The sequence below is a fragment of the Elephantulus edwardii genome, unplaced genomic scaffold (assembly GCF_000299155.1).
Source record: "Elephantulus edwardii isolate Elephantulus edwardi_28Jun2011 unplaced genomic scaffold, EleEdw1.0 scaffold00147, whole genome shotgun sequence".
In the NCBI taxonomy this organism is placed as follows: domain Eukaryota; kingdom Metazoa; phylum Chordata; class Mammalia; order Macroscelidea; family Macroscelididae; genus Elephantulus; species Elephantulus edwardii.
The window spans coordinates 6344636-6360559 of record NW_006399897.1 but is presented as its reverse complement, the minus strand read 5'-3'; the positions used below and the strand labels follow the sequence as shown (position 1 = coordinate 6360559).

The following is a 15924-nucleotide window of genomic DNA, read 5'->3' as shown; positions in this document are numbered from 1 at the left end:
TCTGGTAGCAGCAGCAGTTTTCAAGGATCAACTGATATTCATTCTGAAGACATGGGGTCTTTATCTGAATTACTTTTAAAGATTCAGAAGCCAGCCCCCAAGAACAGTTCCAAATACTAGGTGCCTGGATACAAGATTAAGCTGAAAAGGATGAGGGGGAGAAAGTAGGGAAAGGAGAAGCTGCATAGACCAACCTAAAGCTGAGAAGCCATTGAAGATGATTAGACACTCAGTAGGCACGCATTCACTGCTGCTGAGCCAAAACAGCTGTCCCTCCAGAGGGCTTTCAGAGGTGAGAGATCTTATGTGAGGGTATTCTCTGTCTCTTTCTCCTCTCTTTTTCTTCTCTCTCTCTCTCTCTCTCTCTCTGTCTCTTCACCCCCATCCCCATCTCCATCTCCACCTCCACCTCCACCTCCACCTCTATCTCTACCTCTCCAGTAAAGCTTCTGCTGAATTCTAACTGACAGAGAAAGGGCACCTTTGGTTAGTAGTGACACTCCCTTAGGGCTATACCACCAGAGCCTATGAAGCTAGCCTATGAAGAGGTGATGGGCAACTGGTTCCTATTTTGACAAAGTTTGAAGAACGCAGGCATTTTTGTCTAATTTAAATAACTCTTTCTTTCTCTCTCTCTCTCGCCACACACACACACACACACACACACACACCTCTTAAATTCACAGTTGGTTTTGCTACAATAAATATATATTTCTGAACTCCTTGAAATCAAGCAACATGTTTTAGAACCATTGAGTTTTCAGAACTGAAAAAATCTTAAAGTGGATCAGTTACATATTTAAGTGTGAGAGATTAGGATCATGGACACAGAGGGAATATCATTACAAGGATTGCATTAGGTTGGAGGCATTCCATTCATTCAAATGATGCTTCTCTTCAGCTCCTTCCTGTACGTATTTATAGGCATGTTTAGAGCTGTGAAAATATGGAAACCCCACTTTGCTCTAACATCAGTGGGCCAAGTATGAGGCATACCATTAATGTTTGAATCTTTTACGAAAGGTATTTTTGTAAGATTTTACCAAAAAAAATTGTTTGTAAACAACATTTAATTGTCTTGTATTCTAAAATGGTTATCTGCCTGACATATTCATAGTGGATTAATTTATGCTTTTTATTTGGCCCCGGATGGATAAATGAAATAGAATTAGAATTATACAAGTAAATGTTATTTCAAATTCTCCAGTAGCAGGAAATAGCTTTATAACAAAATTACATAACAGCTGGTGCTCTCGCCAGTGACCAGAATGATAATGTTTTCTTTGATTCCCTTGTAACTGCACAAGGCTATTTAGTGGTACTGTCTTCAAAGACTTTCTTCAAAAAAGGGACAGAGTGAAAGGACACAAGGATTTTAGCCGAATAAATAAATAATACATTGGAATAAGAGTGTCATCTATTATTCTTATATGAAATGAACGTCTCAGAGGCATGTTACTTTTGAAATGTAAACAAAACAATATAATTGCTAGCCCAGTGTTTCCCACACATTAGCGTGCCTCCGAATCACCTGAGAAGAATGAAAGATGGCAGTGCCTGATAGTCTGACTCAGAGGTTTGGGTCAAGGCCCAAGAGTATGGTGTTTTGTTTTTGTTTTGTTTTGTTTTTAACAAGCTTTCAGATGTGATGCACCTTCACTTGGGGCACCCTTGGGTGGCAAAAGTCCACACCAATGATTGTGTTTGTCATGCCACTCTTTGTGTCTAGCCTGGTCTTTAGCTTTAACTTTCCATGAAAATGGATTTTCTTTTATATAGGAACTTGAGATTTACCTCAGCAGCTGTGGCCAACAAGACATTGTCTTCCTACTCACCAGACTAGAATCACCTTACAGTGATTTTGTGTCATTCACTTTTATAACTCCTTGAATATCAAGGGCTTTCTAGGAGAGTCCTTTTCTAGAAATACGTTTTTCAACTGGGTTGTGTATATAATTGTCAAAGTTCATCAAACATATTCTAATACATTTAAATTCACATGGATGTAACAAAATAGGCAACATAACACAACATGTGGTAAAGCATAACTCATGTTGCGGGGGAACATAGTACAACATAGCCCGAATCACTAAACTGATTGTCTCAAGAACGCTTCTCAGTTTCCAATTTTGAAGAACCTGTCCAGTGCAACCTGAGTTTAGGACTCAGCTCCAAACATTCAAAGCCAGAGTTTACAGTTTGGAAGCAGAACCAAGAGAATAAGAAGAGATTCACATGAAAACACTGAAGGCACTGGTTAATGGGTAGGTAGAATTTTCTTTGAAATGAGAGTTCCCAGCCATTGCTGGTATTTTATCTGATGATTGCACTATGCTGCTTCTGGGCAAAGGATATCTTTAAGTTATCTTGTAGTCTTCTGCCTTTAACATGGTAGATAGTAAAAAAAAAGAAGAAGAAGATGATGTTGAAAGAATGAATGCAAAGGGTCTTGGAAATGGGTTTTGTTATCTTTTATACTTTAAAGATTCTGAATTTTACATTTGCAGGCTGATACCTGGAGACTCTAGAATAGCAGATTATATATTTAAAGATCCATTTAGATCCATAGCATTCATAAACAGATTTTTCCCCCTAAGCAAAATGAAAAATAGAAGCTTCAGTATGTTCTATCAGATAGCTCCTCAAAATCCGGTGCTGCAGCTGCTGTGGGAAGCATACAAAGTGGAGGAGGCACAGCAGGAGTGGAACGGGAGAAAGTGCACGGAAGGAGTTTACCATCTCCTCTCTTCTAGAACAGTCCTGCAGCCAGAAATGAAGTGGCAGATAAGGATAGAACACACAAATTGCAAACATACTGCTGCCATTTCTCCCAGGAAAAAAAAAACACAAAACAAAACAAAAAACCAAATCAAACCAAACCAAACACAAAACCTTCACAGATGCTAGTGCAAGGACTCTGTTCAAAATAGCACACGCTATAGAATGACAATGAAGATCAAATACGTGATGACATACACTGACCTCATAGGTACAATGAGAAAGTGTGTACAGGATTTTGAGATGTAAAGTGAACCTTGAAAGAAGAGATAAACAACATCATTCTTTTCCAAGATACTAAAAAGGAACTATATTTTTTAAAGAAAAAAATATTTTACTTTTCTGCTAGGTAGTTATTGTTAGGTTTGATGGGTTATATTTTTAAATCTGCATAAGGGATTAATAAAGAGCGATTTTGCACATTTCTGTGAATCTTAAATGACAAATAGAAGATTGTAGTCAATATAATATTAAGTATATTAGCAACAATAATAGTAATATAGCCAATTCATATGATTAAAAGATATGAAGTGGTAGCAATGAGTAGTCCCCACTTTAAAGAGTCAATAGAACAGGAATTCATTATGTAAATATACACTTAGAACATAATTAGTCCTATAACGGCTTGTGGGCTTCACTGGAATCAGAGAAAAGAAGATAATTAGCAGCACTCTAGGATTGGTGAATGGTTCTGATGGGGGTGGGGGGGGGAAGGAACCTGAAAAAAAAATATGTAGAAATACATAAACTAGAAAGGCTGGCATGGGGCAGGCAGTATGTAAGCTTTCCAAATGTCTTCCCGCAGATCACTGTATCATTACTGAGAGGGAAATGCAATGAATATTAGGCAACACCTTGACAAGTACTGGAAATTAGCACTACTGATAAAAATAGGTTGGCATAGGGTGATTTAAATGTTAGCATGGGATATAACCACGATATATTATTATCTCGTTATATACAACACTTTTATAAACTACTCAAAAAGAGGCAACAAAATGAGAATGTACTATGTGACATGACAACAAACTATAATATGTACTTCTTGGCTGGATTATGTATCCTAACATGTGGCTGCTATTAACAGATATCATTGGGACATTTATTAGAATTATAATGTTGAATGTCTATTTTTGAAATATCTTGTTTATATTCCACACACTAAATTTTGATAGCTGAACTGATGTTTTATAAGATTATCTTTTTCTTAAGAAATAAAAACTTAAAAGAAGAATGCAAAAGTATCTAAATTGAAATGAAACTCATCATCAAGTCAGTTTTTACTCACGATAACCCTCCACTGGGTTTCCAAAGCTGAAAATATCTGTGAGAGAAGACTGCCCATGTGATGGCATGAGAACTAGCCCCATATATAACACATCATGCCACCAGAGCTCCTACAAAAAGGGTAGGAGGACATGATAACCTACTTTCCAGTGATCTGAGGTCTAAAACCTTGAGAAGGTCACTCAGATCTCAGAATACATATATACACACTCAAAAGAAAGAATCAACATTAATTATATTAAAAAAAAGAAATGTTTTCATATTTTGCAAATATTTACAGCTGATAGTATGGAATAGGGTTTTCAAAAGGGATGCTGAAACCAAGTAATTAACAAGTTTCTAGGCCTTGGTGGGCGTTTACCCACCTTTAATGAGTATTTTTTAGGAAGTTATTTCTGTTACTTGTCAAAGCACGGATAACGGAGAGAGAGAGAGTGTATATGTGTATGAGAGAGAGAGAGAGATTTCCTAAATAATAAAAGTATGAGAAAAAATAATTCACTAGTAAGAAAAATAATTTCAGGGCATTGTTATTTATGTAAAATAACAAAGCAGACCTTAAATGATGTAATATAATTTAAGATTATTTAATTCATTGTAGATCTTTCTAAAATACAAATGCACAAGATTATAAAATTACTGAAAAATAAACACACATCCGCCACCCCCCCCCACACACGCACATTCACAGGGGAGCTCTAGTGGCCTAAAGGCAAGAAGCTGCACTGTAATCCCAAAGATATGTTGTTCAAATCCACCAGCTGTTCCATGGGAGAAGGATGGACAATTTCCCTCCATGCAAAATTAATTGCCTCTGAAAGCATAGAGTCAGCGATGGGTTGGTTCAGACTTGGTGGTACACAACAACATACATATATGTGTACATTTATATCATATATATATAATATGCTAATATATTAAACATGTTTATATATATATTATTAATATGTATTAATATAATTATGCTTATTTGAAATTTATACCTAGACCAAGAAACCGTTAGGTAAATGGAACAAGGGAACACTGAATTTTTTAAAAACAAGAAATGTGTGCATTAGGGCTGTATCTTTTCTCCATACCTATTGAATGTGTATGCTGAGCAAAAGAAGCAGGAATTTGTGAAGGAGAATGTGGCATCAAGATTAGAGGAAGATCCATCAACAGCCTGGGCTTCACGGATGACACAACCTAGATTTCTGAAAGCAAGGAGGACTTGAAACACTTGCTGCAGAATATTAAGGAAGGGAGCTTTCAATATAGATTATGTTTAAATATCACAAAAAACCAAAAATCCTCACTACTGGGCCAATAGACAACATCATGATAGATTGAGAAAAGATTGAAAATATCAGTAATTTCACCTTGCTTGTATCCACAATCTATAACATTCATAACTGCAGTCAGGAGATCAGGCGTTGAGAAAGTCTGCAACAGGGATCTCTCCAAAGTCCTGAAGAAAAGTGACATCAATTTAAAGAATAAGGTGTGCCTGTTTTAAATCATCACTTTTTCCATTGCCTGTTGTGCATCTGAGAAATGAACAGTGAATAAAAACAAAAGAATTGATGCCTTTGAATTTTGATGCTGGAAAAGAGTCCTGAATATCCCATGGATCGCAAGGAGAACAGAGATCCCTTAGAGAGGGAACAACCAGGGTGCTCCTTGGCGGCAATGGTGATAAAGCTTCTTCTCACATACTTTGGGCACGTTGTTATTTTTAAGTGCCTCCGAGTGACCACGACTCATAGTGACCCTATGACTAGTGGATCTGAATGCTGTCCTGTCCTGGGCCATCCTCATCATCTCTGACACACTTAAGCTCACTGTTACAGTCACTATGTCTATTCATCTCATTCAGGGTCATCCCCTCTTTCACTGACCTTTCACCTTCCCAAGCACGATGTCTTTTTCAAATCACTGAAACTTCCTTATAATATTCCCAAAGATGAAGTTTCACTGTCTGTCCTTCCACAGAGTACCCTGGCTGAACTTTTCCAAGATATACTTGTTTGTTATTGTGGAAGTCCAAAAGATAGATTCAGCACTCTTCACCAGCACCACAACCAAGAGGTGTAAATTCTAATGTCACTCTTTTATTCCACCTTTCAAATGCATAGCAAATAAATGAAAAGACCATAGTCTGAATCAGGCTCATCTTAGTCTTCAAATTGACATCTTTGTTTTTAAGCAGTTTGGAGAAGTCTCTAAAAGAAGACTCTCTCAATACAATACATCCTTTGACCTCCAGGCTGCTGGTACCGAGGATGTTGACTGTGAATCAAAGCATAATGAAGCCATTCACAATTTCGCTCTTCTCCATCTGTCATGATGTTGCCTATTAGCCCCAGTAGTAAGGGATTTTATTTACTCAATGTTAAGATGCAACCTATATTAAAGATTGCAGTCTTTGAACTTCTGCAGCAAGATTTTAAGTACTCCTCACAACCCTGCTTGCTGAAACTGTGGAGGACCTGAAGTGCTTGTTGCAGAAAGTCAAGGACTGCAGACTTCAGTATGGATTGAAGCTCACTGTCAAGAAAACAAAGATTCTCACCACTGGGCCAATTGGCAGCATCAGGATGGATGGTAAAGAAATTGAGATTGTAAACAGCTTTAGTTTGCTTGGCTTCTCAGTCAACAGTCTTGGTACCAGCAGCCAGAAAACTAAAAGATGCATTGCATTGGAAAAGTCTGCTGTCGGAGACCCCTCCAGAATACTGAAGGGTGATGATGTCAGTCTGGAGACCAAGGCCATGGTCGTTGCAATCACTTGTCATACATCAGAGAGCTGGACAATAACTGGAGATGATAGAAGAAGAATTGATGCCTTTGAACTGTGGTGTTCGAGAAGAGTACTAATCTGTTTGTCCTGGAGAGGGTGAAACCAGGATGTTCCTTGGAGGCAAGGATTCTGAAGCTACTTCTGACATACTTTAGACTTGTTATAAGGAGTGACCAGTCCTTGAAGAGGGACATCATGGGTGTAAGGTTGGAGGTACAGCACAGGAGAGGAAGACCCTTGATGAGATGTATTGATTTGGTGACTGGGGTAATGGCGGTAGGTGCGTTAGAGACAATATGATTGGCACAGGATAGAGTAGGGTTTAGGACTGTTGTACATAGGGTTATTATGTGTTGCAGGCAACTCGACAGCACCCAACAACACGTTTAGCAAGCAAGGTTGTGTCATCTGCAGAATGCAGAATGCTGATGATTCTTCTTCTGATCCTAATTTCCCATTCTTCATGCAGCTCAGCTTCTCAAATTATTTGTTCTGCATATAGTCCTTGCAGAGGGACATAGTGCTTGGAAAGTTGAAGGGTCCGTAAAAGAGAAGACACTTAGCAAGATGATTTTGATACAGTGACTATGGCAATGGGCTCAAGTGTATTATGGATGATAAGAACAGCATAGGATATGATAGGGTTAAGGTCAAATGTTCACAGGGTCACTAAGCGTCATAGTCGATTCAGCAGCACCTGACAAAAACAACTTTGCTTTGAATTTTAAATGTTCCTTAAAGAAAGTGAGACAAATACTTGGCTATCAGTCCCCTTCAGCAATTCCTCCCCGTTTGCTCCTGATTCCCAGGCATCCCTCTCTGTCTGCCTGAAGTAGACTCCTTCTCCTTCCCCTCTCTTCCATAATTTTTTTTTACTTTATGTTCTTGAGCAGATTTTTTTGCTATAGTTATTCCTGCAAGACTACAGATACAGTCATCTGTATTGGAAATTTCTACTGACTTCTTAAACATAACATCTAACTTGACTTGCTTTCCCCACTATTCATTTGCTCAGAATTTCAAAGATGTTTGATAATCTGCTGGTATTCCTTATCTTTCTTAATGATGCCTCCATTATTCGTTGTTACCAAGGGAAACCATGAGTGATCTTTAGATCTTTCTCTGACATCCTCAATTAAGTTCAAATTAATCACTATTGCTTCAAACTCTGCAGTTCCTCACCCCTTCTTCTCCCTTTCTTACCCACAATGCTAATCTTCTGCAAAAACTATTTTTTTTGCCCCTGAATGAAGTATTTATGTATCTTTTAACTTTTATGTGAAATAATTCAACAGTTTAGTATTTGTGAATATTGAAGAATGATGAAATTAACAATTGTATAAATTGTTACTTTCCTGTTATGTTTTCCTGTTAGTTTGTTGATCATATTTTTCATTTTATATCCTTTATTTTTCTTATAGGACCCAAAGGAGAGGTTTCTAATATTTTCCATGGAACAACTTAAAAATGACCTTATCCTTGGCTTTGATATACATGTATATATTATTGTTGCTGTGTGCCACCGAGTCAACACCGACACATAGCTGACCCTCGTGGGTTTTTGGAGGCAGTAAGTCCATGGGAGGAGATTTCCCATCCTTCTCCCATGGTGCATCTGATGGATTTGAACCACATGCCTTTAGAATTGCAGCACAGATTCTTACCATGTAAACATATACATACATATACATATACGCATACAGGACATACTGATGATCTAGTGGTAAGGAATTGGGCTGACAACCAAAAGATGTTGTTGTTGTTATGTGCTGTTCAGTTGTTTGCGACTCATAATGACCCTATGTACAACAGCCTTAAACCCTGCTCTATCCTGTGCCAATCGCATTGCCTCTGACACACCCATCCCAATTACCCCAGTCACTGAACCAAAAGATATATTGTTAAAATCCATTAGCTGCTCCTCCATAGAAAGATAGGCATTCTCTTCTTGTGAGATTTACTTCCTATGAAAACCTGCTGGAGGGTCAGCTATGGGTCAGTTCTGACTCAATGGTACATAAAAACAATAACAACATAAATGCATACATACATGTTATTGTTATGTGCCGTTGAGTTGCTTGCGACTCAAAGTGACCCTATGTACAACAGTTCTGAACCCTGCTCTATCTTGCGCCAACTTCATTGTCTCTGACACACTTACCCCTGTTACCCCAATCACTAAGTCAATCTATCTCATCCAGCATCTCTCTCTGTTTCTCTGTCCCACCACCCTCCCAAGCATGATGTTCCTTTCCAAGGACTGGTCTTTCCTGACAACATGCTCAGAGTATATCAGATGGAGCTTGAGAATTCTTGCCTCAAAAGAGCAGCCTTTTTTCACTCTCTCTAGGACAAAACTGTTTCTTCTCTAAGCAGTTTATGGTATGTTCAGTACTCTTCTCCAGCACCAAAACTCAAAAGACATTGATTATTCTTCTGTCATTCTCAGTCATTTTTCACATCTCTGATGCATAGCAAGTAATTGCAAAGATTGTGGCCTGGATCTGGCACACCTTAGTCTCTATACTGACATCATTGCTCTTCAGTACCCTAGAGAGATACCTGACAGTAGATTTTCCCAATGCAATTCATCTTTTCATTTCCTGGAAGCTGGTATAAGAGAATCAATGTGGAGCCAAGCAAGCTGAAGCTGTTAACAGTCTCAATCTATTCACTGTCTAGCATGCTGCCAATTGGCCGAGTGGTTAGAATTTTTGTTTTCTTGATATTGAGTTCAGTCCATATATTGATATTTACAGAACTGAAAATGCCTCAGATTCTTTATATATATATATATATATATATATATATATTCCTACATTTCAATCTAGGATGTTCAGATATAATTAAATAACAAATCATTATTTTTTTACTTTTTTTCCCTCAATTTTTCCTTATTTGTCTTGACCTGTTTTTTCCTTTCTTGAATTGTTATCATTTATTAATTTCATGATATTCTTTGACTCCTAGCTTCCTTAAGATTTTTTTTTTCTAATGCAGCAACATTCTTATTTGAAGTTACTTCTTACCTGGGCTGTTTTACATAGCTTAGTGTCAAGATCTGTGCTGCAAACATGAAGGCTCATGGTTCGAATCCCTCTCTGGCCCTTGAAAGAAAAAGAAACAATCTTCTCCTGTGTGTTTTAATGCTGTAAAAACTCTTTGGGAGGTCAGCTACAAGTCAGTTCTGACTATATGATACATAACAACAACAACAACAGTTTTTCACCTACAACTTACATTTTTTAGTTATTCATCAATGCTTTCTCTGGAGTCTTTTTTCATTAACTTTTGCTCTTCCTTGTTTTCCACTACAGGGCTACCCTGACACAGAATTAATTTGAAGGCTAAAGGAACTTTTGTTTCTTTAGTGTAGTGTATCTTCTCTGTTTCTCTACCTTTTTTTCTATGACCAAGTCCGTGAGGTGTCTCTCACCTCCTCCACCTTGCCAACCCAAATTTCATTTCAAGTCATCCTTCAAACCAAGGTCAAAGTTAGCGAATGCTTTAATTACATTCTTCATGTGACAATAAATATTTTTGGTTTTACTGTTAGGTGCTGTCACATCAACTACGACATGTGGTGACACTATGAACAACAGATCTGAACCTTACCCTATCTTGTGCCATCTCATCTTCTCTGGTGTACTTGAACCCATTGTTACTGTGTCAATCCATCTTGTTGAGGACCATCTGTTTCTCTGATGTATGATGTATTTTTTCAAGGATTAGCCCATCCTAACAACATACTCAAAGTATCTTAGATGAGGCTTCACCTTTACCTCTAAAAGGTACCCTGGTTGAATTTTCTCAGAGTTATATTTGTTTTTTCTTTTGGCAGTCTCTTCTCTAGCACCACACTCAAAGACATTAACTCTTCCTCTGTAATCTATATTCATTGTCTATCTTTCATGTCCCTAGCAAGTAATTGAAAATGCCCTGGCTTGTATCACGTGTACCTTTGCCTTTAAAGTGGCAATATTGATACTTAACACTTTGGAGGGTTCCTTAACAGCAGATATTCCCAGTGCAACACATTTTTTTTTAATTTTTTAACTGTTGATACCAAGGATATTGATCTGTAGATCCAAGAACACAAAATTGTTGACAATTTCAACTTTTCTTCATCCATCATGATGTTGCTTATTCCTTACTGGTGAGGAATTTTGTTTTCTTGTTGTTGTTGTTATGTATCTATATTCAAAGTTGTAGTCTTTGATCTTCTGTACCAAATGTCTGAAGTCCTCATTTTCTGCAAACAATGTTTTGTCATCTGCATAATGTAGGTTATTGATGAATTTAATTATAAGCTACCACATTTTCTCTTACTGCCTGTTGTGTTAAATTATGTGGCATGCTATGATAAGTGATGTTAGTGTTTGGATTAAATTATGTGGTATGCTATATTAGGTGATATTAGTAAACGCATGCGTTCATTGCTATGGCATCAGAACTGATTCATAACTGACCATCCAGTACATTATACTGGAGGAAATTTTCCATCTTTCCTCTGTGGAGCTAACGGTTGATCCAAAACACTAGAGAGGTACAGCCTTTGGATTAGCGCTCAACTCTATACAGAATATGCCCATAGCTGTCCCAGAGAGAGAGAAACATTATTTGTTTTGGGTTATTATTTTCACTGTGCGATCATTCTGAATGCTAAAGCTCTTCAACTGCTAATGACTATCGTGACAGTAACACACACCATGACAGTTGTCAGCACTATTTGTTGGTTTTTTCATAACTAACTACTATATTAACTTCAAAATTAATTTCAATCTTCTTTTGCAAAAGAAATTATATACGAGAAAGTTCTCTTATAATTTCTGAAATGTAACAAGTAATTCATAAATACTAACTTAAATGTAGCTATATTCTATGATGTGTCAGTGGATTTGGATTTTGGAATACACACACACACACACACACACACACACGAACAAATACACTCCATAACTCACTGCATTCTTCCAGTTGATTCCAGCTCATAGTGACCCTCCATCAGTTTCCACAGTTGTAATCATAATGGCAGGAAACTGCTCATCTTTCTCCTGGGGAGTCACTGGTAGATTCAAACTACTGAAGTCATGCGGCCTCTTTGTTATTGGTCAGAGGCCCTAATGACTATGCCTACAGGGCTTTGTTTGAGATATTTAATTAGCTATAAACTTTTCTATAATCATAAAAGTCAGAAAGTTCTTGTGAGGTGCCATCCAGTTGACTACAGCCCATTGTGACCTGATCCACAACTGACCTAAATTCTGTCCTATCGTGGGCCATTCTCACCTCCTCTGACACACTTGAGCCAATTGCTGCAGTGAGTGTGTCCATCCATCTCATTAGGGGTCTTCCTTTCTTTCACTTACCCTCCTTCTTTCCAAAAATGATATTCCTTTTCAAGGAATAGCCTCTTCTGGCAATATGCTCAAAGCGTAAGAGATGAAGCTTCATCATCTTTGCCTTTAAGAAGCACTCTGGCTGCACTTTTCCCAAGTCATTATCCATCTGTTCTTTCAGCAGTCCATAAAATATCCTGTTCTTTTCTCCAATACCACAATCTGAAAGTAATAAAATTAATTTTTCCTTAAAATTTTTGTCTTCATTAAAATGAACTTAGTAGGCTTCTCTTAAGTATGGAAATGTATTGCTGTTATTATTGTTTGGCAGGACACCTGATGAATGGTTCACTGATATGCAGTAAGGTTGATTTGAATAGGCAGAGAATGATCACTTCTCATTGGGAGTATGGTAATCTAGAGACCGTCCCAAATTTGTTGTACTACAACCAAACCTTTTCTCTTCTCAAAACATCAATTTTAGTGATCATTTTGCATGAAGAAATTTACATTATCCTGTTCCATGGCCTGTTCTGATTGCTAGAGGTTGTGGATCACAATACAATTAAACAGCCTGCTAAATGATCAACTGGATTATTTTGGTTGCTGCCAAGTGGAATAATTAGAGAGTTGCACTAATCACTCAAATTAAAGTGATTGTTTTGCAGCTCAACCTTTGTTACCTTTACTACTTAGCAGAGAAGGGGGGAAATCTTTCTATTGTCATTTCCCTAAGTCACGTAGTTCTGGAGGCTTTCCACACTTGGGTCTGTGTCTCAGTGCTTATAATGCTTACTTCAGACTTCCAGAAGGCTGCTTATCATTCCTCCTGACGAGAGTCATTAGTTCCTTCTCAACTTAAGCATTCCCAGCACTCGCGGGTCAGCACACTGGCGTTCTAGCCCTCTGAGCCAGCCTGATTGTGCATTCCGCACAGGCACCTTCCCTCCACTTAAGGAACGGCAATATTTATCACTATGCCTTAGTGGCAGCTGGAGAGGGAGAGAGACTCAACCAGACACAATTTAAAATTGTGGGCAGCAAATGTGAATGCTGAGCGCCTATCAGACGCTGTTAGAAGAGTCCATTTCAAACTCTGAAGTTAAAACTTGTGTAAATAATAGATCCATTTTGACAGAGGCCACACCAAGCTTTGATAACTTCTCCCTCACTCCTGTAGCTCGGTTTTTGCTTGAGCCTCTCTGCTGTGGTTGCCTCTTTCCTGCCAAAGGTGAGGTCTCCCGGGTCCTGTTGCTGCAGAGTTTCACAGTGACTAATTGCACTGCCTTGCCTCGGTTCACCCTCGGATGCAAACATTGTGTGTTTTGTGCCAGGCTGACCAACACAGGGTTGACCTTCTTCACCCACTCATTGAAGAATCAGTCCCTTTGACTCATGTCTCCAAAAATCCCTCACTAAACGGGGACTTTTCCTTGCAGGCTTTTCCCCAGGACCTTTGGCCCAGACTGTGGATCTAGACAGAAGAACAAATACTGTTCTGTCTTCTCAATTTATCTCCAAAAATCCACAAATAAAACTGTGTGCAAACAGGATTCCAGGGCTCTGTTTTGACACAGCCTGGCTCCTGCTCTGAACTCTTTCCAGGCTCAGCTTAGACTGTCTGCCATAGATTGAAAAACCCTGTAGGATAGCAGATGGTTTCTCAAGTGTCACCCACTGACCTTCACAATAATATAAAGTTACAGCATGTCTCCATTTGCATATTTGAGCTCTGAGAATGTCAGCAATTCTTGAACTTAGCCATCATAGTCAGCCGCACTGAATGAGGGGGTATACTGAGAATTGACTTGATCATTCTCAGGCTCTGTTATTGTTTGCTTTTGAATGAAAACCGACTCATAGCTAACACTCCAGCAAATTTTCAGAGTCAGTAAATCGACAGGGGCAGATTTCCAGTCCATCTCCCATGGAGCATTTGGTGGAACTGAACTGTGAGATTCCAGCACAGCTTCTTACTATGATGTTGTTTGCGAATAATGAATATGCTTTTTCACAGTACACATAGATTGCACTATGCAGTTGGTTATGAACAAAGAATCATTTATGTGATTCAAAGTAAGTAAACACTGAGTAACAAAACATGAATACAGATAGCACAATCGCTCTTTAAGGCTGTGAGGGCTTTATCAAGACTTTTAATAAGTAAACACAATAAAATGGCCGCTACTGCCTTTGAAATTATTTCATCAGCAAGAGTAGAGCCATCTATAGATTTTTCCAGAGTGGAGAGTACTGAATATGCCACAGACATTCAAGTCTGTCCTGTCATAATTACCTCCAGGATGCTTCTTATAAGCAAGATGTTGAATCTTCAATTCACAAACGTTGCTATCAAGAGGGTCCAATCCCTTTGAGATGGATACCATGGAACTGTGGAGGGCTGAAGAGGTGAAAGACGCTCAATAAGATTAATTGGCATAATGACTGAAAGGCTAGTTTAGGACAGGGCAATGTTTCCATCTATCCTAATTTGAATCTACTCATGGAATCCTATGAGAAGCCACATAGGCTTTCCTAGGCTATAAATCTTCATGGAACCAGATTGCTACACCTTTCTTCTATGGGACAGCTGGTGGGTCTGAAATGCCAACTATTAAGTAGTAACCAAATACTTTAAACACGGAACTGGCAAGGTTTCTTTGTATAATTAAAAGAGTGAAAAAGCCCACATTTAGCAAACTTCAGTGATTTTTCTATTAAGTATATCATTGGAGAGCTCGGATTTTCTATTAAGCGTGTACATAGAGAGTTCTGATAACATGATTCGGAGGAAAGTGTTGCTCGCCCAGAGGTGGCACCTCACAGGTGATTTGCATGCCCCAGTGTCTCCATGGGAGGAAGAGGGACAGTTTCCTCCCTAGCTATCTACAGCCTCCAAAACCTCACTAGAGGGCCAGTTATGTACAGCAGTGATTTGAGTTCTGAGTTGGATAGGGATGGGTAAAATAGAAATTGTCTATCTTAAATGGGGAGAGTAAGGTATGAGGAATGAAGTAGATTGTTAACACATTTTCACGAATGTATTAGTAAAAATTTATTGTTAATAAGATGACTATAAATGAGGAGACATTTCTTCAAATAGAAAAGTTAATGACTAGAAAAAGCCAAATGGTGGTAAAAGTTAATGACTAGAAAAAGACAAATGGTGGTATGTGATGTCAAGGGTGTATCCAAATGGTATATTCAGAAGGTGTTCCACATGGCTTTCCTAGCCACTGATTGGCTTTGACTTTGCCTCATGGATGGGTGAAAGCATGTGAACGGGGTGTATTGGTCTATTCACAAAGGGATTGGCTAGTCTCACCATTAAATGGAGCAGATTCAGTGGCAGAAATTGAGAATCTCACTACCAGTAAAAAAAGCAGCCAAGAATGCAGTGTGCAGGCATTTGAGTCAAAGATTCTGGTGCTACCCAGACCGCCAGGGGAGCCGCAGTGGCAGCTGCAGGAGAGAACCAGAGAGCCAATGTGAGCCCGAGCTGACTTGGAACTGCTGCCCCAAGGAAACAGCACCAGAGGTCTTTTCTTCAGCTTGCAGGACAACCGGGTGTAGAGGGGAGACGTCATAGTTTGCAGGACTGAGAGAGCTTTTAACACTAGCCTAAAAGCCACAAACCTGGCGTGCATTTGAGCACAACTCAGAAGCTGTCCTGAGAAATTATACCCTGTTAACACCCTAAAAAAATTCCACAATCATGAGGAAAAAACCCCAAACAAA

At 38.6% G+C, this 15924-nt stretch overlaps 1 protein-coding gene and 1 pseudogene across 1 annotated transcript in view; one reads left to right on the top strand and one right to left on the bottom strand.

The window, feature by feature from the left end:
• The window catches only part of LOC102860952, a 138285-nt pseudogene extending 128352 nt beyond the window's left edge, over positions 1-9933 (bottom strand).
• The window catches only part of FAM155A (family with sequence similarity 155, member A), a 907798-nt gene that overhangs the window by 386313 nt on the left and 505561 nt on the right, over positions 1-15924 (top strand). The gene's annotated exons all lie outside the window — the stretch shown is intronic.